Source organism: Pogoniulus pusillus, chromosome 36, assembly GCF_015220805.1.
Source record: "Pogoniulus pusillus isolate bPogPus1 chromosome 36, bPogPus1.pri, whole genome shotgun sequence".
Lineage (NCBI taxonomy): Eukaryota > Metazoa > Chordata > Aves > Piciformes > Lybiidae > Pogoniulus > Pogoniulus pusillus.
Window position 1 is genome coordinate 364,766 of NC_087299.1, and position 26,688 is coordinate 391,453.

At 58.6% G+C, this 26,688-nt stretch overlaps 1 long non-coding RNA gene across 3 annotated transcripts; it reads left to right on the top strand.

Moving 5' to 3' along the window:
* The first annotated feature begins 2,983 nt into the window (after positions 1-2,983).
* LOC135190450 (uncharacterized) lies at positions 2,984-25,963 on the top strand. 3 transcript variants are annotated; one of them, XR_010308516.1, is made up of 5 exons: positions 2,984-3,055; positions 4,488-4,533; positions 5,033-5,136; positions 22,038-22,135; positions 25,313-25,963. It is a non-coding gene; the product is annotated as an uncharacterized LOC135190450 (long non-coding RNA). The 3 variants fall into 3 exon arrangements; XR_010308515.1 differs by lacking the exons at positions 22,038-22,135; positions 25,313-25,963 and adding an exon at positions 6,277-6,718; XR_010308517.1 differs by lacking the exons at positions 4,488-4,533; positions 22,038-22,135; positions 25,313-25,963 and adding an exon at positions 6,277-6,718 and having other exon boundaries at positions 2,989-3,055.
* The last annotated feature ends 725 nt before the right edge of the window (positions 25,964-26,688 follow it).

Below are 26,688 nucleotides of genomic sequence, written 5' to 3' on the forward strand. Positions count from 1 at the left end.
CTAGTGCTGGTGAGATGCTGCTCTCACAGGTGCCTGCTCCAGGTGCTCATTGCAAGTACCACAAGACAAAGCCAAAGTGGACACTGTACAGACAGGCTCATGATCACTCATGCCCCACTAGACCCCTTTTTGTGCCAAAGCTGCAACTTTCTTTCCTGAGGACCAATTCTCAAGGAACCAGAGACTTTGGAGTTCTTCTCTGTGGGCCTAGACTTTGCACAAAGGGTTTTGCTACTCTGAAGAAGGCATCCACTGCAATACATAGTTCCTGCTCTGCCATGGTTCATCAGGCCCTCAGGCAGCATGAGATTACCCTGCCAGCAGGGATGAGGGTGCTCAGTCTAGTGCAAAAGGCAGCACTCACTGCCCTTTGTTTCACCAATGCTCCTTGGCAAGTGCCAGCCTCTCCCTGCAGCCGATGGGGAGCAGGTTGTTCCTCTGGCACAGCCTGGTCATCACTGTCAGGTCAGCTGCTCTCAGCGGCCACAGAGCAACAGACATCAGTGACCTCTGAGGGCTGCAGCATTGACTCACTTCCATCACCAGCCTGGGAATGAAAAAATCCAGATCTGGGTTCAGCACTTTCACAGGAAACTCAGCACGAGTAGGAGCAGGGATTGACAGCTGTAAGAGACAACCAGCTGCAGGAGACTGATAAAGGACCATAGTCTGGGTAGGTCCCCCAAGCACCTCACTCCACAGCTCCGCAAGGAATGCCCTGTGCTGCCTTTCTTGCCTTCATCAGAGTGACCTCGAAACCTGCTGCTGTGGAGCCACGTCTGTTCCAGCAGCCAGCAGCGCTGCTGTGCCACTCATGGCCAAGGATGCCAGCCAAAGACATCTCCCTGGCAAAGTGCAGAGGCCCCAGCACAGAGCAGGGCTCATTACGACACTGTGGGGTTCTGATTCCTGTGCATCTGCCCCCACACACACCAGTCCAGCGACTCCACCAGCACTTCTGCCAGAGGGACCCACAGTCCTGCCTGCCTACTGCTCTCCATGAGGCCACACACAGCCTGGTCTCCAACCTAAGCCAAGGATGTCTGCCCACCTCCATGTCCTTAGCCTGAAATTAGCCCTTCTTTATGCAAATGAACCAGCTCATTAGGGCTTCTCATCAGCCTATCAATGGATGGCGCCAGACAGCCCCTGACCTGGCCTGGCACTACAAAGGGCAATGCCTGGACCTGATCCAACCACCTGCACTTTCTGGCTTTTTATTGTCTCTTTTTATCATGCAAAATGTGGCCAAAACCTTGCAGCTTCCACCGGGCAAGCTCAGCGGGGCTCTGGGCAACCTGATCCAGTGGAGGATGCCTCTGCTGACTGCAGAAGGGGTTGGGCTAGATCAGCTTTGGGGCCCCCTCCAACCGAGACCATTCTGTGATTCGGTGACACAGTTCAGACAGAAGCTGCCCAGATCGGGCCTGGCAGCTCTCAGGCGTTGGCACCGTGTGACCGTGCCGAGGGCAGCCCACGCCCGCCCGCCTTAGCCGGCTCCGGGCATGATCGGTGCACAGCTGCGGTTCAGCGGGGCCAGGGACGCACTCAGCCTGGGGTCTGAGGGCTGTCCTGGGGCCATCTGGAACCTCTCAGCGCCTGCTGAAATGAAATGCACCCAGAGGCCCGCTCTGAGCTATGGCTGGGTCGGGTTTCTGGCAGAAACAGGGAACATAAACACACCAAGGGGCTGGGGAGGAGCAAGGAGCACCCCCTGCCCTGCCAGCACGGCTGCACGGCGACAGCGCAGAGGCCACTGCTGATGCCATCCCACACTGCCCGTGGCACAGGGGGCTGGCAGAGGCACTGTGGCCTTCAGCACACGGCGGCTCCTCCGCCCCTTGCACTGCCTGGGGCCAGCCACACTCTTTGGAGCTGCCTGGCCACAGGTGGCCTCCGCAGGCTGTGCCCCCATGACCTAGGCTGGCTGTGGAGGCTGCCCTCAGGCTGGCCTGGGAGGTGCTGGGAAGAACTGCCAGGGTGAGAGGGTTGCCAGGATGGAGCAGGCAGCGGTGCCCAATGTGAGAGCTAGAGCCAGTCACTGGGCAAGCGTCCGATGGAGCAGGAGGAGGCTCTGGCTCCACCGCTACGGCTGCTTCCTCTCCCTCGGCCAGCAGCACCTTCACCGCTCTGGCTCTGGAAGGGCCAGCGTCGCCCAGCTGCTTCTGTGCCCTCGCCCAGCCTAAGGGCAGCCAGCAGCAGGCTGCTGCCCGGGGGGACCAGCAGCAGCGCCCTCGTGCTGCTCAGCGCTGCCCAGCAGCGGCGCGCAGCTGCCGCCCGGGGGCGCTGTGTGACCGCAGGCTCTCGGCAGCAGCCGCCCCCGGGGGTGCTCCCTCAGGACAGCCTCGCCGCGGGGGGGGCAGCAGAGCGGCGCGCGAGGGGGGGGGGGGGGGGGGGAGCTCACAGCGCATGCGCGGCCGCTGCGGGGCGGTCCCGTGGGGCGGAGCCAGCCCAAGGCGGCGGCGGCGCGCGGGGCCGCTCCCGGCAGAGGCAGTGCGGGCGCAGCCCGCGCCCGGCCCCGCTGCCCGCGGCAGCTCCCGTGGCCCGCCCCCGGCGGCAGCTCCCGTGGCCCGCCCCCGGCGGCAGCTCCCGTGGCCCGCCCCCGGCGGCAGCTCCCGTGGCCCGCCCCCGGCGGCAGCTCCCGTGGCCCGCCCCCGGCGGCAGCTCCCGTGGCCCGCCCCCGGCGGCAGCTCCCGTGGCCCGCCCCCGGCGGCAGCTCCCGTGGCCCGCCCCCGGCGGCAGCTCCCGTGGCCCGCCCCCGGCGGCAGCTCCCGTGGCCCGCCCCCGGCGGCAGCTCCCGTGGCCCGCCCCCGGCGGCAGCTCCCGTGGCCCGCCCCCGGCGGCAGCTCCCGTGGCCCGCCCCCGGCGGCAGCTCCCGTGGCCCGCCCCCGGCGGCAGCTCCCGTGGCCCGCCCCCGGCGGCAGCTCCCGTGGCCCGCCCCCGGCGGCTTCTGCCCATCTTCAGACTCACCCCACTCAGCCCGCGCGGCTGGGAGCCTGGCAGGGCCCGGCCCCGCTTTGCTCCGCGCTGCAGGCCCGGGGCGGTGCTGATCGTGGTGAGGGCAGGGAGGCTGCAGAGGGGCTTGGAGAGGCTGGAGCCATGCCAGCGTTACGGGATGGGCTTCAGCAAGGCCAAGTGCCAGGGCCTGCCCCAAGCGACGCCCCAGGCCTGGGGCAGTGTGGCTGGAGAGCTGCTGGCAGAAAGGGCTCTGGGGGCTGAAGGGACAAGCAGCTGAGTGTGAGCCAGCAGTGCCCGGGGGCAAGGAAGGGCAATGGCAGCCTGGCTGGGAGCAGAAACGCTGTTTCCAGCAGGGGCAGGGAGGGGACTGTCCCCTTGGACTCGGCTCTGGTGAGGCCACAGCTCGAGTGTGGTGTTCAGGTTTGGGCACCACAGTACAGGAGAGATGTGGAGGTGCTGGAGCAGGTCCAGAGGAGGGCAGGGAAGCAGTGAAGGGCCTGGAGAACAAATCTTGTGAGGAGCAACTGGAGGAGCTGGGGATGAGTAGTGTGAGGAAGAGGAGGCTGAGGGCAGACCTCATTGCTGTCTACAGCTACCTGAAGGGACACTGTGGAGAGGCTGCTGCTGGGCTCTGCTCACAGGTAGTTAGTGATGGAGCAAGAGGCAATGGCCTCAAGCTGCAACTAAGTAGGTTTAGACTGAATATTAGGAGACATTTTTTCCAACAAGTGCTGAGGCATTGGAGTGAGCTGCCCAGGGAGCTGCTGGAGTCCCCCACCCTGGCTGTGTTTCAGGGTGGTTTGGATGTAGTACCTCGGGATATGGTTTAGGGTGAGCCTTGTAGAGCAGCAATGCTGGTTGGATTTGGTGACCCTGAGGGTCTTTTCCAGCCAGGATGTCTCTGTGGTTCTGTCTGGCCTTGGCTGCAGGGAGGGACTGGCTCCTGCTAAGCCTTCATGGGCAGCCCAAGGAGGTGAAAAGGAGCCTGTGAACTGCCCTTGCCACCAGCCTGTCCAGGAGGTGGGCACTGCCCTCAGCCCCGGCAGTACTGTGGTGACTCAGGAGGTCCTGGTGGGTGCTCCATGGGTGGCCAGGACGTTGCAGGGCTCCTGTCCTTCATTTGAAAGGCTGCACATGACCCTGCTGCTGCAGGGAGCTGGATGGTTGCATCACTGCTCTAGAGCTTGCAGAAGGGATCTTGTTAGATGTGCTCTAGGGGCTCTTGGAGCTCTGTCCCTTGCTTGGGCAGAAGCTGTGAACCACCCAGAAAGTATTTTTGCACAGAATCACCGAATGGTCTGGGTTGGAAGGACTTCAAAAGTCATCCAGTCCAAATCCCTCTGCAGTCTGCAGGGACATCCTCAACCAGATCAGGCTGTCCAGAGCCCTTTTGAGCCTCACTTTGAATATCTCCAGAGATGGGGCCCTGACCACCTCCCATAGCAACTCATAGCAGTATCCCAGCACCATCATGGTGCAGAACTTGTTCCTAAGAACTCCTAAAGAGCCTTCCCTGTCTTTTGCTACAGATTGCTCTCCCTTGCCCTGGGTCACTGGCCGTGAGTGTTGGGTGAGGTGAGTGGTTAGAGGACTAACCCAAACGTGGACAAGGAAATCCTTTTGCACTGAGCCAAGCAATGGGCCTGGTTCCATTTGCACTGTGATCAGCAGCTTGATAAAGCTGCAGAGGAGAAGGGAGGAGTGGGGCTGCCCCTTTATCTAGCAGCCTGCTCCCAGGTCGGGTTAGAGGTGTTGAGGAACAGCTGTGATGGGTCCTGGTCAGTAGCACTCCCTGGACCTTGCAGGTGAGTTGGGGATAGTTGCTTCTCTGGTGGCAGGGAAGGCTAGCACACCTCCTTGGCTCAAGGATGACATAAGGCAGCATGGTTTAGCAGGGCTTTAGTTAAGAGGTGCCATGGGCACCACTTTGAGGAGGAATTTGATTTCAAAGCCCAGTCCATGGACACGGTGATGCAGATGTTGAAGTATGGGCCAGAATGAAGGTCCTCTCCCCAGCCTTTGTGCTCTGCTCATTGGCTCTTTTTTCATCTCCCCACTGTATTTTATCTATCAGAGCTGCTTACAGAACTGCTGACAGTGTAGCTGTTGCCACCCAGACCCCAGCTCAGCAGCTAGAGAAGACTTCAGGAGGCAGAGGAAGCAAGCTGTCTCCCTGAGGTGAGTCCATTGGCATTGGGATACGCAGCTGTGTTCACCTCTCCCTGGTAGGGCAGCTGCATGAGTACTTGGAGAGTTGTTGCAGATCTTTTTGCCTTCATGGACTTCGGTGCTGTGGAGGTGCCTCCGGTGACCTGAAGCAGGAGGTGGCAGTTGTGGAGCTGGAGGTGCCTCTCGGCTTGCTGTCTCAGGAGATGCACCTCAAGGTGATTCTATGAGCCTGAGAGAAATGGAGCCCTGTCTTGGAGTGACCTCACTGCAGAAGTGTCCTTTAAAATCTTTGTTTCTTGCCCCTCTATGTGCTCAAGGAGGCCTTTGGGTCAAGGCACCTTAGAGGAGCATTGAACCTCCTCTGCATTTGGGTGCAGTGTGGGGTGCTTAGTGAAAAGCTAAATTACAACCCCCAATGTTCTCTGGTGTGTACCTGCCTGTTTAACAGGCTCTCAGATGTTCAGCTTTTGAGTTTTGAGGCTGTCAGAAGAACCTGCAGAAAGTAATTAGCAGTTTGAGTGTTCTTGGGCACAGTGTGGCATGGGTGAGCAGCACCTGGAGCAAACTTGAGCTGTTGCCTTGGGTTTGTGCTGGTTTCCCACTGCATGATTTCATTCTCTTGGTGGGGCAGTCCTGTTCCAGAGGAATAGGCAGCAGCCCTGGCTTTGAAGAGCAATGGAAGGGGTTCTTTTAGGGGCTGGAGCACATCTGTGAGGGACTCCACCCCCTCTACTTCCACTGAGAGCATCAGTGCAGGCAGATAACCAAAGTGCTGCCTGCGCTGAAGCAGTGGATTCTGCTGCCTTTGGAGACCACAGGGTGCTAAATTTAGCCAAAGTGTTGCTTATTTTCCTCTCTTATCTGTCTGCACTGATGCTCTGAACTGAATTAAAAGAGATTGAAAACCAGATTGGTGTGCCCTGACTCCTGGTGCTGGGTTTTCTGCCCCTTCAGAGCACCCCACACAAAGGCAGTGCCCCACAGCCTCTCTCAGCACTTTAAAGGCTGAATTGGTTGTAGTGTGAGAGGTAAGAAAACTGAATTGCAGGGTGTGGTTTGCTGGCTTCCAGTCAGTCTCTTTGCAAGACGATCAGCTCAGGAGCTAGAAAACAGGCAGCAGTACCAAAGGATTCCACTTCCGATTCACAGCTGTCACTGTCCCTGGCTCCTCGGAGCTGAGCCCGGAGAGCTGCCTATGACTTGGAGGCTGCTACTGTGCTGGAGGGACTGCAAGGCCACGGAGCATGAAGAGGGGAGTCTGGGCTGCCTGCCCTGCTGCATTCACTGAAGTCTTGAAGCAACTCTTTGAGTGAGGGCAGAACAGGCAGCTGTGGGCTGAGAGCCTCTCTGCGGGGCAAGGAGCCTGTCTGGGCCGGGCTGACTGCAGTGAGCACTCAGCTTTGTGCTCGATGGAGCTGAAACCCAGAGAGAGCAGGCAGCAGGGGGGTGCTGTGCTGCTGCTGTGAGGCACTGTGAGCAGCTCTAGCAGCACTGGCATGTACTGATACCTGCTGAGTGGGCATTTATTGTTCTGCTGAGACCCCCATCTCCAATCCTGCTTCCAGATCTGCTGTTCCCAGTGGAAGGACACAGAGCTGAAGTGAGTCCAGAGGAGGCCACAAAGATGATGCAAGGGCTGGAGCAGCTCTGCTGTGAGGACAGGCTAAGGGAGCTGGGGGTGTTCAGCCTGGAGAGGAGAAGACTCCAGGGGACCTTTGAGCTGCCTTTCAGTACCTGAAGGGATCCTGCAGGAAGGCTGCAGAGGACCTATCCTGAGGGTGTCCAGAGACAGGACAAGGGGGAATGGTTTGAAGCTGAGGCAGAGCAGGTTAGAGTGGAGCTGAGGAAGAAGTTTCTCGGTAGGAGAGTGGTGAGAGTCTGGAATAGGCTGCCCAGGGAGACTCTGGATGCCTTCTCCATGGGACTGTTCAAGGCCAGGTTGGATGAGGCTTTGAGCAGCTGAGTCTAGCTGAGAGGTGTCCCTGCCTGGGGTGGGGAGGTTGGGGCAGATGAGCTCTGAGGTGCTGTCCAACCTGAGCCACTCTAGGATTCACTGAGCACAGGAAGTTGGTGCCTCTCTCTCTGCCCGTGCCGAGGCGGTGCAGAGCTGCTTTGCCGTGCGGCGCTGAGCGCAGGCGGCTGTGGGTGCCGCTGCAGGCGGCTGTGCGCTGTGCTGCCGGCAGGGGGCGCAGCAGGCTGGGCTGCGCCTGCACACAGCCCCGCGGCGCTGCTGTTCTGCCGGGCAGTGCCGAGGGAGCTGCTCGCAGCTTGGGAGTGGCTTGGGTTGGGCTTTGGATTTGTTTTAAAGCAGAGGAAAGAAGTCCCGCGCCGTGTGCATGCCAGGAGAGAGTTTCAGACACGGAGTGCGGCTGCAGGCTGGCCACTGAGAGGGTGATGATCGCTGCAGGAGGTAGCTTTTGGGTGGTGTTACTCATGGTGCTAAGCAGTACCCTGTAAAAGCTCTTCATGATGGCAGGCAGACACCTACAGAGTCCTACTGCTGAGGCCGGGGTGACTTTAAAATTCTCCCTGTGCCTTGGGAAGGGCTTTCTGCCCAGAGAGCCATAGAGCGGTCTGGGTTGGAAAGGACCTCCAGAGGTCATCCAGTCCAACCTGCTGCACTCAGCAGGGACATCCCCCACTAGGTCAGGTCACCAGAGTCCTCTCCAGCCTGAATATGGCATGGGGCCCAGCCTCCTCCCTGGGCAGCCTGTTGCAGTGTTCCAGCAGACTCCTGGTGCAGAACTTGTTCCTCACATCCAATCTCAATCTGCTCTGCTCCACTTTGCAGCCATTGTCCCTGCTGCTGTCACTGCAGCCCTTTGCACACAGTCCCTCTGCAGCCTGCTTCTAGCTCCTTCAGGTCCTGTCAGGCTGCTGTTAGGTCTCCCTGAACACCCCCAGCCTGTCGTTGTAGCAGAGCTGCCTCAGCCCCCTGATCATTTTTGTGGCCTTCTCTGGACCTGCTCCATCAGGTCCAGATCCTTCCTGTATTGAGGGCTCCAGAGCAGGACACAGTGTTCCGGGTGAGGTCTCAACAGACCAGAGCAAAATGTTGTGGTGAGACCCCTGGGAGGTGCTGCAGCAGCCTCCTAGCTGCAGGGGAGAGATGATCTCATCTGTGCATCTTTGGAGCACCTCTCTCTAGTGTCTAATTGCTGAAATTTTTAGTCCTAAATTTCAATTACCTGCTGATGAACCTGGCAACGTGAGTGGCTTTGGAATCTGTTGGATCTGGAGTGAAGTAATTATATGAATAATGAAGAGAAGTAATTTAATTTGGAAACTTCTTTTCAGTTATGTAGAGAGTTGAGTGTCCCTCTCCTCCCCTCTGGAGAATCATTGTTGCTCCCAACCTCTCCTTTTCCTCTTCTCAAGTAGCCTAAAGAAAAAGGCCTGATCCTCCCTGGCTGTGAAGGTGTCTGAGGACACCTGGGGAAAGGAAGAAAGCTGCCATGGGATGATGGAGGCTAATGGTGCAGACCCATTCTGGACCTGCTGTACTTGGGAGGTTCAGAAGAAGTTTGTTTACTCTGGGAGGTGTCCTGAGAGTAGTCCCAGCTAGCTGCTGCTTCCAGACACTTCTCATGCCGTGGCTGAGTAGGGCCTTAGGACCTTTTGAAAGTGAGGCTCAAACTGACTGACTTTGCATCTTGACTGGAAGTCATCAGCATGAAAACTCCTCAGCCACCTTGTTGTTCTGCCTGAGAGGCAGCAGGGTGAGGATTAAAGTGTCCCTTCATGTCCCTCTGGAGATTGCTTATGGTTTTACAAAGCCCATCTGGAGAGCATCTGGGATGAGCAAACACCTCTGTGTCCTCTCTGCTCCCCTGAGTCAGTTGAGTTTGTATGGAGGAACAGGGCAGTGCTCTTGCAGCTCACGTGTCAGAGACCCCAGCAGGAGCCCACTTCCCTCAAGTGTGACACTGTAAAGCTCCCCAGTGGGCCTGACTCCAGAGAGGACCCAGAGGGCAGCCTTACTCTGAAAAGTTCACAGATTGCTTTTTTTCCCAGCAGTGATGCTGGCAGAGACAGATAAGTCCTGCTCTGTAAGCACTCCTTGCTGCTGAACTGTCAGCTGCTACTCTCAGAGAGGTTCCCAGTTCACCCCAGGCCCCCAGACAAGTCTCCTAAAAGCCATCTAGAAGCTGAGGCCAGACCAGTCTGGGTAAGAAGTGAGCTCTGTGAGTGAGCAGTTGCAATACTCCTGGCAGGGGCTGCCCCTAAAGATCAGCTCTGGCTGTGCCTGGGCACCTTGCCAGAAGAGGAGCTTCAGCCAAGCCCAGCTTAGTGAGTCTGGAAAGTGAGAGCAGCTCTGCAGAGAAGGACTTGGGGTGATGCTGGGTGAGAAGCTGGGCAGGAGCTAGCAGTGGGCACTGGCAGCCCAGAAGGCCAAGGGCAGCCTGGGCTGTGTCCAAAGCAGCGTGGCCAGAGAGGGAGAGGGGATCCTGCCCCTCTGCCCTGCTCTCTGAGACCTCACCTGCAGGGCTGTGTCCAGCTGTGGGCTCCCAACACAAGAGCGATGTGGACCTGATGGAGAGGGTCCAGAGGAGGCCACAAAGATGCCGAGGGCTGAACGAGCTCTGCTACGGGGACAGGCTGGGAGAGTTGGAGCTCTGCAGCCTGGACAAGAGAAGGCTTCAGGGAGACCTCAGAACTGCATTTCAGTGTCTGAAGGAGACCTACAGGCAGGCTGGAGAGGGACTGTTCAGAAGGGCCTGTGGGGGTAGGGTGGGAGGCAATGGCTTGAAAGTGGAGCAGGGCCGAGTTAGGTTGGACATCAGGAGGAAGCTCTGCACACTGAGGTTGGTAGAAGACTGGCACAGACTGCCCAGGGCTGTGGTAAAGGCCCTGGAGACATTCAGATCAGCCTTGCTGTGGCCCTGGGCAGCCTGCTGTAGTTGGAGGTGTCCCTGCTGCCTGCAGGGCAGGTGGACAGGATGACCTTGGAAGGTCCCTTCCCACCTGCTGCCATCTGTCAGTCTGTGAAATGAAGCAGGAGGTGATGGATGAGGAATCAGATTGCTGAGGTTGGTCCCTTCTGGCTGTCAGCTTTGCATAAGAGCCTGCAGTGTGTCCTAAGCAGGGCCCAGCTGCTGGGGGCTGCTGTCGCCCCCTCACCAAGAGCTGTCTTCTCTTGGGCAGTCCTGCACCTCTGAAGCCCTGAGACTCTCCAGAGTGAGATCTACTGCAGCAAACCTGAGCTGCTCAGGACACAGAGCAGGGGCCCTGCTGCCAGCTGCTTTAGAGCTCTGCTGTGCTGAGCTGTCACAGGCAAATGTCTGCAGGGTCCCTGCCAGGAGTGGAGGCAGCAGACACTGCTGCTGCTCCTTCCAGCCTGCCATGGGGGCAGAGGGAGGCTCTTCACGGCAGTGGGCAGACAGCTCTTCAAGACATCCCTGTTTCCTGCTTGTCCTTTTGCAGGAGCCACAGCTATTGCTGCTCAGCCAGCAGACCCAGTTCTGTCTTGGATGCTGGGAAGGAGTGGGTGGATTAGAACTGCTCCTGCATCGAGCCTGGCAGAAGAAACAGGACTCTCTCTTCTCCCACAAGCAGCAGCAGCTCCACTGATAGCAGCCTGGGTGCTCGTGGGAGGACAGCAGGGCCTGCCTGTGCCGTGGGCTGGCAGTGCAGATGGGCAGCCCTGCGCAGGGCCGAGGGAGTGGAGCTGGTACTTGCCAATATAAGCTGGGTAAGGAGACTAAGCACCCTCAGTGCTCCTGTTGGGTGGCAGTGTTCATCTGCTGCAGGGTAGGAGGCTCTGCAGAGGCGTCTGCCCAGGCTGAGGTTGCTGGGATGTGGCTGAACAAAGCCAAGTGCCGGGTCCTACACTCAGGTCACAACAACACTTTGAATGCTCCAGGCTGGGGGCTGAGTGTCTGGAAACTACCCAGCAGAAAAGGACCTGGGTGTAATGGTTGACAGCAGCTGAGGGTGACCCTGTGTGGGCCCAGGTAGCCAAGGAGGCCACCAGCAGCTGGGTCTGGATCAGCAGTGGTGTGGCCAGCAAGAAGCAGGGCAGTGGTTGTGCCCCTGTGCCGGGTACTGGGGAGGCCACAGCTTGAGTGCTGGGTTCAGTTTTGGGGCCCTCCAATAAAGAGACTGAGGAGCTGGAGCACGTCCAGAGAAAGGCAACAAAGCTGGGGAAGGGTCTGGAGAGGAGAGCTGGGGAGGAGCAGCTGAGAGAGCTGGGGGTGTGCAGTGTGGAGCAGAGGAGGCTGAGGGCAGAGCTCACTGCTGAGAGGAGGCTGCAGTGAGGGAGGGCTTGGTGTGTTCTGCCTAGTGTCAGATGATAGGAGTGAAATGGCCTGAAAGGGACGGTGGAGGTTGGAGATTAGGAACAACTTCTTTGTTGCCAGAGTGGTCAGGGATTGGCACAGGCTGCCCAGGGAGGTGCTGGAGTCCCCATCCCTGGAGGTGTTCAAGAACCATGTGGCCATGGTCTTTGAGAACACGGTTTAGTGGCCATGGTGGCACTGGGCTGGGGTTGGACTGGAGGATCTTAGAGGGCTTTTCCCACCCAAACAATTCTGTTATTCTGTGAAACAGCAGAGATGAGCTGTGGACCAGACAATCTCTGGCTCCTGGGAAGCAGGAGGATGTGGGGTATCAGCATCTGCTGAGGTTTCCCTGCCCTCCAGGAGATGCCTTGCTCTGTGTTCTTGCTTCCAAGGTATTCAGATGGAGACAGGACACCTCTGCTGGGAGATGGTGTCAGGACCAGCTGTGAGCCTGCCGTGGTGGCTGCAAGGGCCTCACAGAATCATGAATTCATAGAATCAAGCAGGTGGGAAGAGAGCTCCAAGCTCACCCAGCCCAACCTAGCACCCAGCCCTGGCTAACCAACCAGACCATGGCACTAAGTGCCCTAGCCAGGCTTGGCTTCAACATGTCCAGGGACGGCGACTCCACCACCTCCCTGGGCAGCCCATTCCAGTGCCAATCACTCTCTCTGCTAACAACTTCCTCCTCACATCCAGCCTGAACCTCCCCTGGCACAGCTTGAGGCTGTGTTCCCTTGTTCTGATGCTGGGTGCCTCCAGAGAAGACAGGGGGGAGGCTCTGAGCTGAGGCTTTACAAGCCTAGGCACAGCACTGCCTCTCCCTTGCGACCAGAGTGGCTCCTGTTTTGCTGCTGGGGGCATCTTTTCCTCCATGCTTGCTCTGCACCACCCTGTGCCGCAGCTCTGCAGGCCCTGTGCAGTTCTCTGCCCCCCAGGCTCCCCGCTGAGCACAGCCTCTCCTCCCTGCCCCGAGATGCAGCAGTCTGCAGTGCTGCAGGACTGGGGGCAGCGAGGAGGCAGCAGGGAGTGAGCCGAGCTGCCTGCTGGTGCTGCCTCGTTCTTCAGAGCGCCGCTCAGCAGGGGCCGTCCTGGCTGGCAGGAAGGCTTCCAGTTCTGCTGGGTGATTTCCCTGCAGTCTGTGAGGTGTCCTCAGAGGGGATTTGTGAGTCACAGCCAAAGTGCTGCTCAACTGATGCCTTCCAGTAGCAAGCAGCTCCTCTGGTCTCTTTCAGGCAGCAGCTGGCACTCTGCCACCTTAGAAGCTTCTGTCGCTGAGGAGCAATGCTCCAGGCCCATCATCATCATAGCTCTTTGCTGTGCCCTCTCCAGCACCTTCCTATCCTTGAACCAGGGAGCCCAGAACTGGACATAGTACTCCAAATGAGGCCTCGCCAGGGCAGAGTACAGGGGCAGGAGAACCTCCCTTTACCTGCTGGCCACACTCTTCCTGGTGCATGCCAGGACACCCTTAGCCTTCTTGGCCACACGGGCACCTGTCCACCAGCACACCCAGGTCCTTTTCCCCAGAGCTGCTCTCCAGCAGCTCAGTCCCTAGCCTCTCCTGGTCCCTGGGCTTCTTCCCCAGGTGCCCTTCTTGGGTTTCTTTCCATTTCTCCCCACCCAGCTCTCCAGCCTGCCCAGGCTGGATGGCTGAGGGGCACAGCCTGAGAGGTGGCAGCCACTGCTCCCAGTTTGGTACCATCAGCAGACTGGCTGAGGGCACAGTGTCCATCCAGGCCACTGGTGATAGTGTGGAATGGGGCCAGAGCCAGTACTGACTGGAAGGGCATGGAGCTGTTGGAGCCAGGCCAGAGAAGGCCACGGAGATGCTGAGAGGGCTGCAGCAGCTCTGCTCTGAGCACAGGCTGAGAGAGTTGGGGCTGTGCAGTCTGGAGAAGAGAAGGCTTGGAGGAGACCTTGGAGTGGCCTTGCAGGATCTGAAGGGGGCTACAGGGGGGCTGGGGAGGGACTGTTGACAGGAGGAGGAGGAATGGGTTTGAGCTGGCAGAGGGGAGATTGAAACTGGACGTTAGGAAGGAGTCCTTTGCAGTGAGGCTGGTGAGCCCTGAGTGACCTGTTCTAGTGGGAGTTGTCCCTGCCTGTGGCAGGGGTTGGAGCTGGCTGAGCTTTGAGCTCCCTTCCAACCTAAACCCTTCTGTGAGTCTCGGACTCCTGGGAGGCACCACAGGCCTCCAGCTGGCTGCTGCCCACTGGTGCTGTTACTGGCAGCAGGGCCCAGGCTGGCTGAACTGGTAGCACTGTGAGCAGGCTGCTCTGCAGGACTGGGTACCCACAGCATGCCCAGAGCTGGGCTTTGGGCTGTTCCCTCATTGCCCTGAGAAGAAAAATGTCTCATGTTGGAGGTTTACTTATTCTACACCTTGGCAGCTGCAGCATGGCTGGGGAGGTGCTGTGTGGTGTGATGGGTGCTGCCAGAAGGGGTTTGGCAGTGCCAGCAGGTGCCACCTGTGCCAGCCTGCCTGCCCTTGGCTACTTGTGCTGTCTCCATGGTCGCAGCTGCAGCCTCGGGGCACCCAAGATGCTTCTGCTCTGCACAGCAGCCTCATTTCCTCTGGCTTTGCAGTAACTTACTTCACGTTTCTGCGGCACCCTCAGGCCCCAGCCGGCGCAGGACCCTCTGTGCTCCTGAAGGAGCCAAGGAAGAGGCTGTGGAGCTCAGAGATGTGTTGGGTGTGTGCCCACTGAGCAGGAGCTGCACAACCTTTCTGCAGCTCTAAGTGAATGCTGACTGAACAGGACATGGATTCTCCTTAGCCTCCCAGCTCATCACTCCTCAGCTGTGACAGCTGTGACAGGTGTCAGCCCCGGGGCAGTTCTGGGGACAGGACTGCTCTAAGTAACGACTGGGACAGGTCTGTCCCTCTCTGAGCCTCCCCTATGGGACAAGCAGGACCTGTGGGCACCAGCGCTGAGACTGGACTCTGTTCCCAGCAGCCAGCAGCTGTTTCCCACAGGATGCTGTCTTTGGGACATGCCCTGAGAGCCCAGCCCAGGCCCCAGAGTGAAGGCTCAGGAGGTGCCACTGGGACACATCGACGGAGAAGGTTTTTTTACTCCTTCCTCTTTTCAGCTCCCTTTTGTCAGGGGGAGTTGTGAAACCCCTGCCTGCCTGATCTGATCTTCTGCAGCAAGTTCAGCTGTCTAGGGGACGAGGGCTGTGGGCACTGTCTGCCTGGACTTCAGTAAAGCCTTTGACCCTGTCTGCCCCAGCGTTCTCCTGCAGAAGCTCCTGGCACAAGGCTTGGCTCAGTGCCCTCTGCACTGGGTACAAAACTGTCTGAGGGCTGGGCCCAGAAGGTGGTGGGAATGGAGCTGAACCTGGCTGCACCCAGCAGCAGTGGTGCCCCCAGGGCTCAGTCCTGGGGCCTGGCCTCTTGAATGTCCTTATCAATGATCTGGGTGAGGGCATTGAGGCACCCTCAATGAGTCTGCAGATGGCACCAAGCTGGGTGGCTGTGCCCATCTGCTAGGGGCTAGGGAAGCTTTGCAGTGGGGTCTGGATAGGGCAGAGCCATGGGCCCAGGCTCATTGGGTGAGGCTTAGCAAGGCCAAGGGCCAGGTCCTGCCCCTGGGTCACAGCTACCCCGTGGGGAGCTCCAGACCTGGGCATGTGTGCTTGGAGAGCTGCAGCTTGGAGAGGGACCTGGGGCTGCTGCTTGGCACTCACTGCACATGAGGCAGCAGTGCCCAGCTGGCCAAGCAGGCCCCTGGCATGGTGGCTTGGGCCAGAAGCAGGGTGGGCAGCAGGGCCAGGAGGTGCCCATCCCCTGTGCGCAGCACTGGGCAGGCCACAGCTCGAGTGCTGTGCTCAGCTCTGGGCCTCACTGCAGGAAGGACACTGAGGGGCTGCAGCCTGTGCAGAGCAGGGCAGCGAGGCTGGAGCAGGGCCTGGAGCAGCTGGGGCTGAGGAGGGGCTGAGGGAGCTGGGGGGGTGCAGGTGGAGCAGAGGAGGCTGAGGGAGACCTCCTTGCTCTCTGCAGCTGCCTGCAGGGAGGTTGGGGCGAGGAGGGGGCAGCCTCTGCTGCTTGGTGCCAAGGGGCAGGAGCAGAGGGAATGGTTCCAGGCTGCCCCAGGGGAGGCTCAGGCTGGATGCCAGGAAATGTTTCTGCCCTGGGAGGGTTCTCAGACATTGGAATGGGCTGCCCAGGGCAGTGCTGCAGGCCCCATCCCGGGGGTGTTCCAGCATTGTGTGTGGCTGGGGCTGAGGGCCATGGTTTAGTGGTGACCCTGCAGTGCTGGGTGGGCCTGGGGGAGCTTGGAGCTCTCTTCCAACCAGCTGTGTTTCTGGGGGACTCTGTCTGTGCTTTCCTTGTCATTTGTTTGACGTTTCTTAGGTATCTCAGGGTGAGTCAGAGCCAGGCTGGACACTGGGCTGGGCACTTGCAGTTTCTTTGCACTCAGCAGCCTCCCTGGCTGTGCTTTGTCCTGAAGCAGGAGGATCTCCTGTCCCTTCTGCAGGTCCTCCTGCTCATGAGCCTTCTGTGGGTGGCTTCTCTCTATGGGCAAGCAGCAGTGTGCTGTGGGCAGCAGAGCCTGGAGGTAGTGTGAGCCTGAGGGTGAGCCTGGGGGGTTTGGTGAGAGAGGGCTGGAACAGCTCTTGTGAGGAAGGACTGAGAGAGTTTGGGCTCTTTAGTCGGGGGAAGAGCAGCCTGAGTGGGATCTCACTGGTGCTGATCAATGCTTCAAGGGTGGGTGGCAGGAGGATGGGACCAGGCTTTGTTCATGGTGCCCAGTGACAGGACAAGGGGTGGGTGGCACAAACTGAACCATCAGAAGTTCATCTGAACATGAGCAGCAACTTCTGTAATTTGAGGGTGCTGGAGCAGGCTGCCCAGAGAGGTGCTGGAGTCTGCACTTGTGGAGCCATTCCAAACCCACCTGGACATGTTCCTGTGTGACCTTCTCTAGCTGATCCTGCTCTGGCAGGGAGCTGGACTGGAAGATCTCCAGAGGTCCCTCCTGACCCCTACCATTCTGTGGTGTGCAGACTTGGAGGCTGTGCTAGTTTCAGAGGGGTCTGCCCTGGGCATGGCCTCTGCATTTCAGGCTGTTTGCTGGTGAGCTCATCCATCCTTGCTCCCTGCAGCTCTCCCACTTGCTCCCCTCTGGTGCTGCTGTCCTCTTACCAGTGGAAATTCCTGAGGCTCTGGGCTGTTTGCCCAGGGAGGGCTGCGGTGCAGGACTTGCTTTTGTCAGGTTGCCTCTCTCCAAGGCTGATGTTCTGCTTCCTAGGCTGAAAAAAAGCACATCAGTTGCTCTCCTGCTTGGGTAGATGTGATTCTGGGGGGCGTTTTTGTTTGAGAGTCTCTCTGAGTATCTCACATAAGCTATTCCTCTCTAATTTGCTGCTGGCTTGGATGAAACCTGCTTGGAAATGAGGACCAGGCTGAAATTGCAGTAATTTGGGGAAGCAAGGAAGAGCTTTGCTGGTGTCAACTCTTATCTTGCTCTGCTCTCTTACAGAAACTCAATTCAAATTCTTGCACAGCTCATTTGTTTCCTCCACTGCTGGCATCTGATGCAGTTGGGGGAGCACTGATCCCCCTGCACAGCAGCAATGTCACTGTGCTTGGAGATCATTGCCACTGCTTCTGGGCCTGGCAGTTCCTGCTGCCCCTCGTCTGCAGGTGCAGGGATTTCTGGATGCAGCCAAGGGAAGAGGTTTCCTGTCACCTTCTGCATCCTGATGAGGAGGGATAACTTGTGAGGGTTTATTTGGGAGGGGTAGAGCTGGAGCAGTTTTCCCCACCCTATTCTGCTGTGCATGAATAGAAGTTTGAGCTGAGGCTTTGTTCCTGTGGCATGGAGCAAGCAGGGGTCCAGGTCCTCCATGGAGCTGTGCTGGTGCTGGAGTGTCCCTCATCAGTCATGGATCAGTGCAGGCTTGGAGAGGAGTTGCTTCAGATTGCTGAACCAGAACTGGGGCTGTAGCTTTCCTCTGGTTGTTGTGTGCTGTGATGGTTGGGTGTTCCCTGCCCCTCACACTTACGGCATCACCCAGACTAGGCTGAGCAGCTGGAAAGTAAAGAATGGAGCTTTATATTTACAGCTGAGCACGAGATACAAGCAGATACTTGCAACATCTACAGCTACAGACAGCAATGCTCACCTTAAAAAGTAATACAGAAACACAGCAGCCCTCCCAGAAGCCAGCATCCCCAGCAGGGGCTCCCAACCACCCTTCCACCCACCTCCCACCCCTCTACCTTATCCCAGACTTTGCCTTAGGTTCAAGGTGGGTTTGGAGAATCAGCCAGGGGCTTAGGAAGCAGAAGGATTAGTTACACAGACAGCAGGTTAGGGAGAGAAGTGCAGGCAGCCAGAGCCAAAGAGAACTCTGTTATCTGTTCTGGTTTTTATCCATCTCAGCAAGCCTGTGAGTGCAGCAGACATCTCCTTTGTTTCCTTTTCACAGCCTGGAATCTAATTCTCCTCACCAGAATATCCCAGCTGGGCTCAAACCAGCACATGTGCACAGTGATAGCTGGCTGACTTCATGGTGCAGGTGTAGCCTGGGAGCTTCTCAGTGGCCCACATGTGCTGTCTGTGACACCACATTACACACTCACCAGGAGAGAAGCCTCCAGTAGCTTGCTCCCAGAGAGCACTGATGATGAGATCTCTGGAAGCTTCCCCATGGTGTCCAGCTTCCTGTGGTCAGGGATCTGGAGCTCTCTGAGTGGCCACAGCAGCTCTCCTTGGGATCTGGGGTGGCACTGAGGTCCTGGCACAAGATCCCCCACGTTCAGGGGTGAGTTTGTAACTGAATGGACCTTGGCTCAAGGAGGGTCCGAAGGGAGCTAGCTGATTCTGTGCCACTTACCTCATGGCTCTCCAGCCTTGCAGAGCCCTCCCCACCACCCACTGACTGCCTGCATTTGCTTGAGGGAGACCCCTCAGTAAGAGCCACTGGAGAGGCTTTAGGACTGAGCTGAGCTTTCCTGCTCTGCCCTCCTCTGCCCTCGCTGCCTGGTAAAATCCACAGTCCCAGCTCTGGGTCACCACATGCCCTGCAGGTGTCCATTGCTTGTCCATTTGGTTGAGGTCCTCTCTGAAGCCCAGAATGTGCCCAGTGTGGCCCAGACGTTGAGTTCAGCCCAGCCCAGGCTCAGTCACTTCTTTCAGGGCCAGCCACCAGCTGCTCCTCCAATCCTCCTGCCCCTTCTCCTGCCCCTACTGGAGGGGGAGGTGAGGTCCCAGCAGCACTGTCTTCGGAATGCTGGGGGTGGCTGGGAGGATGCAGAGCTAAGGCAGCTCTGGCCTGGTTCAGAGCCAGGTTGGGGCTCTGTCAGCAGCTTTGTGCATCTAAAGGAGCCTGCAAAGAAGCCTCTCAGAGAGTGACCTACTACAGGAACATGTGGCAAGAGCTTTGGACTGAGAAGGGGCAGATGCCAGGTTGGATGTGGCTGGCTGAGAATCACAGTGTAGATCTGGTTGGCAGAGAGCTCTAAGCCCCAGGCCCACACAGTGCTGAACACCCCCAGGGGTGGGGACTGCAGCACTGCCCTGGGCAGCCCATTCCAATGTCTGAGAACCCTCCCAAGAGGGCAGAAATATTTCCTGGCATCCAGCCTGAGCCTCCCCTGGGGCAGCCTGGAACCATTCCCTCTGCTCCTGCCCCTTGGCACCAAGCAGCAGAGGCTGCCCCCTCCTCGCCCCAACCTCCCTGCAGGCAGCTGCAGAGAGCAAGGAGGTCTCCCTCAGCCTCCTCTGCTCCACCTGCACTCCCCCAGCTCCCTCAGCCCCTCCTCATAATCCATGAGCAACCTGATCCAGTGGGAGGTGTCCCTGCACGTGGCAGGAGGATGGAAATAAAGGCTCTCTAAGGTCCCTTCCACCCCAGGCCATTCTGTGGTCTTCCTGTCCAAAGTGGCAGGGGATGTTAGGAGCAGCAGAAGGTGGGGAGCAGCGGGGCACAGGGAGAGGCCCTGTGATGGGACAGAGGGACACAGTAGTGTAGGGGCTGCAGGTGCTGGGAAAGAAATCTTGGAATGTGGAAGATGCAGAGGTCAAGTGGAGATCTGCCACCTCCTGTGGCCCTTCCTGCAGGGATTCCTCTTCAGGGCTTACCCTGGGGCTGCCCGGGAGCTGGGGAGGGCTGCTCCATGGTGTGTGGCCACCGTGGCACTGATGGAGCTGGGGCTGGGAGCTGGCAGCAGAGCAGCCTGAGGGCTGCCCTCAGTGCTGTGCTAAAGGTGTGCAGGGCAGTGTGGGCAGGACACAGCCAGGCTCTGCCCAGGGATGCCCAAGAGCAGCACAAGGGGCACCGGGGGCAAGCTGGAGCAGAGGAGGTGCCAGGGGAACAGGAGGAGAAACTTTGTCCCTGTGAGAGTGCTGGAGCCTGGAGCAGGCTGCCCAGAGAGGCTGTGGAGTCTCCTGCTCTGGACACTTTCCAAGTCCACCTGGCTGTGTTCCTGGGTGCCCTGCCCTGGGTGCCCCTGCTGTGGCAGAGCTGGACTGGATGAGCTCTGGAGGTCCATGTCCCTCTCACCGTTCAGCCATGCTGTGCTCCCCTCCCTTCAGGCACCAAACCCGCCGTGAGCAGCCAGGGCTGCTGCAGCTGCCCCTCTGTGCATCTTCCTCGCAGCAGGTCCCTGCAGTGCCAGGCCGCTCTGCTGCAGGAGCATTTGCATCTGCCTGGAGCCGCCACCCCACCCCAGCGTGGCCCCGAGCGACTGCATTCAGTCTTCTTACCAGGGAAGCAGAAATGCCAACGACAGCAGGAAACGGCCGAGCGCTGGAGCCGGGCTGAGCTCTGCACTTCAAAGCGGCTTTCATAGCATCCCTGGAGCCTGCGCCAGAGGCAGCCTGCGTGGGGCGGCTGCAGCCCTGCTGGGCAGGCTCCGGGGGCAGGGGAGCAGGAGTTCAGGTCGCCTTCTGTTCCTCGTATTTCCTTCGCTGCCGGCTGCTGTTCTGGGTCACCGGAGTGGGACTGGGTGCTCCTGGCATGATTGCCAGGCAGCTCAAGTGCCCCTGGCACTCGGAGCTTGTGTGCCTCCTCTCCAGAGCTTGCTCTCTTGTGACCTGGGGATGGGGATTCCGGGAAATCCCACTGGAAGTGCTCTCTGCTCTCTGCAGTGGAATCCACTGTCCCCTGCCCTAGCCTTGTGCTGTGCTGTGTGGTGTCCCTCAGACTCACTGGCAGCTGGTAACTAGGGCAGGAACTGGGGAGGTGCTTGGAACCGGCTCTGCTTTGTGAGACCTGCTGTCTAGGTAAGGACCCTTGGAGGCTTGCTGCCCTCCTGCCCAGGGCTGCTGCCTGCAGGCCAGAGCTTGAGTACCATGGTGGCCATGTGGGTGGGTGGTTTGTTTGGGGGTGATTTGTCCCCTGGACAAACCTCAGGACCCTCATTCTTGTGTGTACAGGGTTAACCCTCCAGGGGGAGTGACCTTGAACCTGACCCTAGGTGGTCTTGACCCCTCCCCAGGGGTGGGTTTGCACACCACCAGGTGATGGTTAGCTCACTCCCCCTTCCTGTCTAAAGAGCCATAACAGCAGGGGGGCTTCCTGACTCTGCGCTCCCTGCCTCCCTGCTTACCACCATCACCATCCTGTCCCTGGTTCTCTTTGTTTCCCCACGTGGCCATCACCATCACAATCTGGTTGTGTTTACACATTTTGTATTTGTTTTCCCTTCCCTGTGCCTTCGTAACTTCCCTACCTCAGATACCTTTTTAATTTATTGTTAAACTTTTTAACCAAATCCAGTGAGATTGATTTATTTGGGTGTGCTTCCCTTTTCCTCTCTCTACATCCAATTCCTTTCTTCTGGGAAGGAAGGGGGAAGAGGGAAGGGCACTCTGTAAATTGTTATTTGCTTCTATCAAATTTGAGTCTCTGGGAATTTAAATTAGAGCCAAGACCTTGTGTTGGTTAACTCTGTCACTCAAGCCGGTGTCTGCCTGTTGTGTTGCAGGCTCTGGCTGGCAGAAGCAGGGCAGCAGTCGGTGTGCAGGAAGCTGCTGAGCAAGGGGAAGAAGGATGCACAGCCTCTCGTGTCTTTGCTGAAGCTGTTCCAAGATGTGAATCCCAGGCTGAGAGCAGCTTTGCTGGAGAGGGAAGAGGGCAGTAGAGAACTTGGGGCAGCCTCTGGCAGAGCACCTGGCAAGGCCCCCAACCAAAGCAGGTCTCCAGCAGCCCTCCAGGAAACCCCCTCGAGTGCAGGGCGTTTGTGCTGTGCTGGCTGCCGCCTGCCGCTGCCTGCGGGGCTGGGTCATGGCCGTGAGCCCCAGGAGCCGAGGCACAGCTGAGCCTCAGGACTGGCTGCTGCTGTCTGCCTGAGCCTGACACAGAGCCGTGTCCTTGCAAAGGCACTGCTGGCCTCCAGCCTCACTTCTGGCCTCCAGCCTCGCTGCTGGCCTCCAGCCTCACTTCTGGCCTCCAGCCTCGCTGCTGGCCTCCAGCGTGCTGCCCGGCTTTGTGCCCGCTCTCGGCTACAGGAGACGCTTCCCTCTCAGAGGGTTTAAAGGGAATAGCAAAGTGGTTTTCCTCTGCTGCTTGTGCTGGGGCTGAGCTTTGCTGTTAGCTTCTGGCTCACAGCAGCCTGCTGCTGCCCTCACTCTGCCCTGTCTCTTCTCTCCTGTCTCTGAGTCCTTTCCCTCCAGAGAGCACAGGCAAGGCACAGCTGCTGGCTGACCACGGAGGTCCTGCAGGGAGCTGCTGGGGGCAGCAGGAGAACGATTCCTGAGCGCCTGGAGCAGAGGTAAAAGGATCTGCACAGAGATCCCCGTGGGCTCTGTGTGTGTCTGCAAGGACGTGTGGCTCGCCAAGGGGTCTGCTGCATCTCCCTAGGCTGTTTCCCCTTTGCACAGCCTGGGCTGCACCGCTCTGTCGCCTGAGATCCCCTTGAGCTGGGTTCTGAACTGCGAGGGCAGCAGCAGTGCCTGCTGCTCTGTCAGCCTGCCCCTGCCAGTAGGACCTGGGGCAGGGAAGTTGCCTGGTACTGCTCACAGGCCCCAGCAGAGATGCTGACAGCTCTGTGCTGCCTGCTTGCCATTACAGCCCTGTTGTGGGGTCACCAGTTTAGCTTTCAGCTGCCTCCCAGCTCTAAGTCTTTAACTCAGCACAGTTGCCTGGCTGGTTGCCTGCCTCTGATGATCACTAGACGTGTGGAATGCAGCAGCTGGGGGCTGTGGGGGGACTGCTGCTTCCCCCCAAGCAGAGGCAGTGCTGTGCTGCTTTGCTGTTGCGTGTGCCCTGCGCTGCTTTGTGCTCTGGGGGGAGCTGGCTGCACCCTGCCTGTGCAGCTGGAAGGTGCAAAGTGCCCTGGGGTGCTCAGCACGCAGCGTGCAGACCTGTCCTGCTTTGTCACCTCAGTCACCTGCGCTGGTTTGGTGCTGCAGCAGGTGCAGAGCACTGCTCAGGGGCATAGCCTGTGGCCTTCTGAGGGACCCTGAGCAGCTGGGCTCAGAACCTCTGCCTGGCTCGGTGCGGCCCTCGGGCAGTGTCCTGCTCACTTGCCTGTGGTCCCTGACCAAGTGTCCAGCATGGAGCATCCCCGAGCGTGGCCACAGCTTGGTGCAGAAGGGCCGAGGAAGGTGCTGCCAGCAGAGGAATCTGCCTTGTCCTCATGGGCTGGAGTGCAGCTGGCAGCTGATGAGGGTGGGGAGACACTGGAACAGATTGCCCAGGGAGGCTGTGGATGCCTCCTCCCTGGAGGTGTTCAAGGCCAGGCTGGATGAGGCCCTGAGCAAGCTGTGCTGTTGGGAGGGGCCCTGACAATCTTTCAAGTCCCTTCCAGCCCAACCCTTCTGTGATTTTGTGAGTTTCTCCCCTGGAGTGGGGCTCTGAGAGGAAAGCACAAGGCAGGGGTGCAGCAGAGGCCTCAGCAGCTGTCAGCAGAGCACCTGTGTGTGGTGCCTGGCGCTGAGCCCCAGCCCTGAGTGCTGTGTCAGCACTGTCAGGCCAGGGCTGTCCTGCCTCTTCCTGCTGCAGTGCAGCCCTTGTCTGGAGGCTGCATCTCCTCCCCGCACCCTTCCTTCTGTCCCTACTAGCCCAGGCAGCTCAACTGCAGCCATTTTCCTACCTCCAACCCACAGAACAGAGCTCAGCACTAGCCCAGAGGCTGCTGCCTGCTGCCTGCTGCTGGGCACAGGACCCGCCGGGGCCTTGCAGCCTCCTTTGGTGGTGCTTTTGCTCCTCCTCGCTCACTCCGCTCCCTTCGCTGCGGCGCCTGCAGCCCTGCGCTGAGTGCAGATTCTGCCTCTCTGGCATCCCTTCGTGCCCACAGGTTCCCAGCAAATACCAGATGCACCTGGGGAGCACTCCAGTGAGGCTGGGGGCACTGCCCTGTCCCTGCTGGGGCACAGGGAAGTCAAGCAGAAGCTGCCAGCTGCAGACTGCCCTCGGGCAGGGTCCTTTTTCTCAGGCTCGCTTGCTTTGTGTTTTGTTTGTTGGTTTGGGTTTTTTTTATCCCCCCCAGACATGTGGGAAAGTGTTTTGATTGTTTCAGAAGGTAGCTGGCTCCAGGGTTGAGCCTGTGGCATCTCTGCTGTCCCAGGTGCAGTGCTGGTGAATCAGCAGCCACCTCTGAAGGTCTCGCCTCACCTGGTTCATCCAGCTCAGGCTGGCAGAGTGTTATGGAGAGGACCTTCCATGACACAGAGCCAGGCCCTAGTTCTCCCAGGGCTCATGCAGAAGAGGTCTCCTTTCTCCCCTCAACCACTGCCTCCTTCGCTACACACTCATTCAGCAAGACAGGCACGAGGGTTCTGGCTGAGCCTCTTTGTCCAGGCAGCTGGGTTCTTCCCGTGCCTGATCCAGGCTGTGCGTGGAAGTCTGAATCCCTCTGCTGGCCAACCAGGCTGTGGTGTGTTGTGAGGCCTCCCTGGAGAGCTCACCCAGCACAGCCTGGGCGTTGGGCTGCTGAGCCCCACGGCTTTGAGAGGGTTTCTGTGCTGTGGGGTTGGGGGGAGGGTGGAGGATCTGGAGAGTGGCTCAGCTGCAGATTGTCAGCACAAACTGGAACCCAGAAGGTTCCACCTCAGCACGAGGAGAAACTTCTTTGCCATGAGGGTGGCAGAGCCCTGGAGCAGGCTGCCCAGAGCGGTTGTGGAGTCTCCTCCTCTGGAGACTTTCAGGACCCACCTGGGCACAGTCCTGTGTGCACTGCCCTGGGTGACCCTGCTGTGGCAGGAGGTTGGACTGGATGACCTCCAGAGGTCCCTTCCACCCCCTGACATTCTGTGATTGTGTGATTGTCACTTCAGAGAATCAAAACTGGGCCCCAAGGAGGAGCAGGTCACCTCTGCTGCCTGCTGCCCCATGGCTTAGTCCTTGCAGAGCTCTGAAGCCTGAACACAGAGCAGGTGGCAGAAACCCCTGCCCTTGCCTTCTGCCCAGGTTCCCACCCAGCAGGCCATGGGCATTGTGAGCTCTGTGCTCTCCCCTGCCTTTGGCACCAGTGCTGCTCAAACCAATCTGTTTCAGAGTTTGAAGGAAGGTTCAGCAAGCAAGGCCCCTGGTGGCCTTCACTGGGTGTACTGGGGAGTGGAGAAGCCCTGCTGCAGCAGGGGAGGTGTTTCCCACCTGTCTCACCTGTCAGCATGAGTCTCAGAATGTCAGCCCTGCATCTGCCACCACCAGGACCAGCACTGCTGTGCCCACCAGGAGGTGCCTGGGAGCAGTGGCAGTTTGCAGCCTGAGCTCCCCAAAAGGCTGCTGCCCTGGCACCCTGTTTGTGCCTCTGCAGGGAGCACTCAGACTGAGGCACCCAGAGTCAGCTCACAGGAATGAGGTGGGAGGCTTTGCCAACAGGGTCACTGCCAGGGTGCAGGCTGTAAAAGAGCAACTCCTTAGCAAGGAGAGGAACTAATTAATGAGGGCAGCTGCCTGGAAGGGTGCAGGAGCAGCTGCTGAAGTTGTTTCTTTTATGTTAAAGGCAGAACTGTCTGAAGTTTGCATCCTGAGTGAGAGAGGAGAACAACTGTGAGAGGTTACAGACCCGAGGGAGTGAATAACTGCAGGAAGGGCATCAGGACCTGCAAGGAGTGGCTGAAGTGCCCAGAGGCAAGGAGGTGCATGTGAGGCTGCTGGACAGAACCAGGCAGCAAACCTTTGATCAAGTAACGAGAGGTGACAGTGAGAGAGGAGCCCTAAATGCCTGACCGAGCCTGGGGACAAGTACAGGAGACACAGGGGCACAGAGATGTCCTGCAGCTGAAGTGAAACTCAACCCAGAGGGCATCCCCCAGAAGACTGGAGGGGCTCACACAGGGCTCATGCAGCAAGGTTCTTACTGCATTTTTGACAGGTCCCTACAGACATGTGGGAGAGGGGAGCAGTGGTTCAGGCAGCCAGCCCTGGTTCAGAGAATCCCAGGATGGCTCAGGTCAGAAGGGACTTCAGAGATCATCTGCTCCAAACCATGGGCAGGGACACCTCTCAAGTTATTCCAGGTTGCTCCAGGCCTCATCCAACCTGGCCTGGAACACCCTCAGGGAGGAGCCATCCACAGCCTCTCTGGGCAACCTGTTCCAGTCTCTCCCCATGTGTGCTGGGACAGGCTGGAGGATGCTTGGAGCTACTGTAAGCAAAGATAAATGGAATAAAACATGGCAGAGATGTCCAAGTGAACTGTTTCTGCCTGACCTGCCATCTTTATTTGATTCTGCCTTGATCTGGACTTGAGCAGAGCTTTGGAATTTCCTGTGAGGAAAGTGTTCCAGCAGAGGCAGTGGTGACAATGACAGAGATGTCACTGGGAGATGCTTGCAGATTGCAGGAGCACAGCTGGCAGGAGGCTTCTTGGCACTTGATGTTGGCACTTGTGTGTCCTTGGCTGCCTGACTGAAGCTTTCGTGAGACCCTCTCTTGCCATGGCACTCTCCTGCTGCTCCTGGGCTGTGGTGGTGCTTCCTGGAAGGGTGCTTGAGCCTGCCTTTGGGAGGTCTGGAACAAGCCAGAGGGGCTTTGGTCAAAGGCTGGAGAACCTCCCCTGTAGGGACAGGCTGGGAGACTTGGGGCTGTTCAGCCTGGAGATGAGAAGGACCCAGGAAGAGCTCAGCTCAGCCTTCCCAGTGCCTGAAGGGGCTTCAGGAGAGCTGGGGAGAGACTTCTGACAAGGGCTGGGAGTGACAGAATAAGGGACAGTGGCTTTGGGCTGGGAGAGGGGAGATGGGGACTGGAGATGAGGAAGAATTCTTGAGAGTGAGGGTGAGGAGACACTGGCACAGGCTGCCCAGGGAGGCTGTGGCTGCCCTTGCCTGGAGGTGTTCAAGGCCAGGGCCAATGAGACCTTGATCAAGCTGTGCTGGT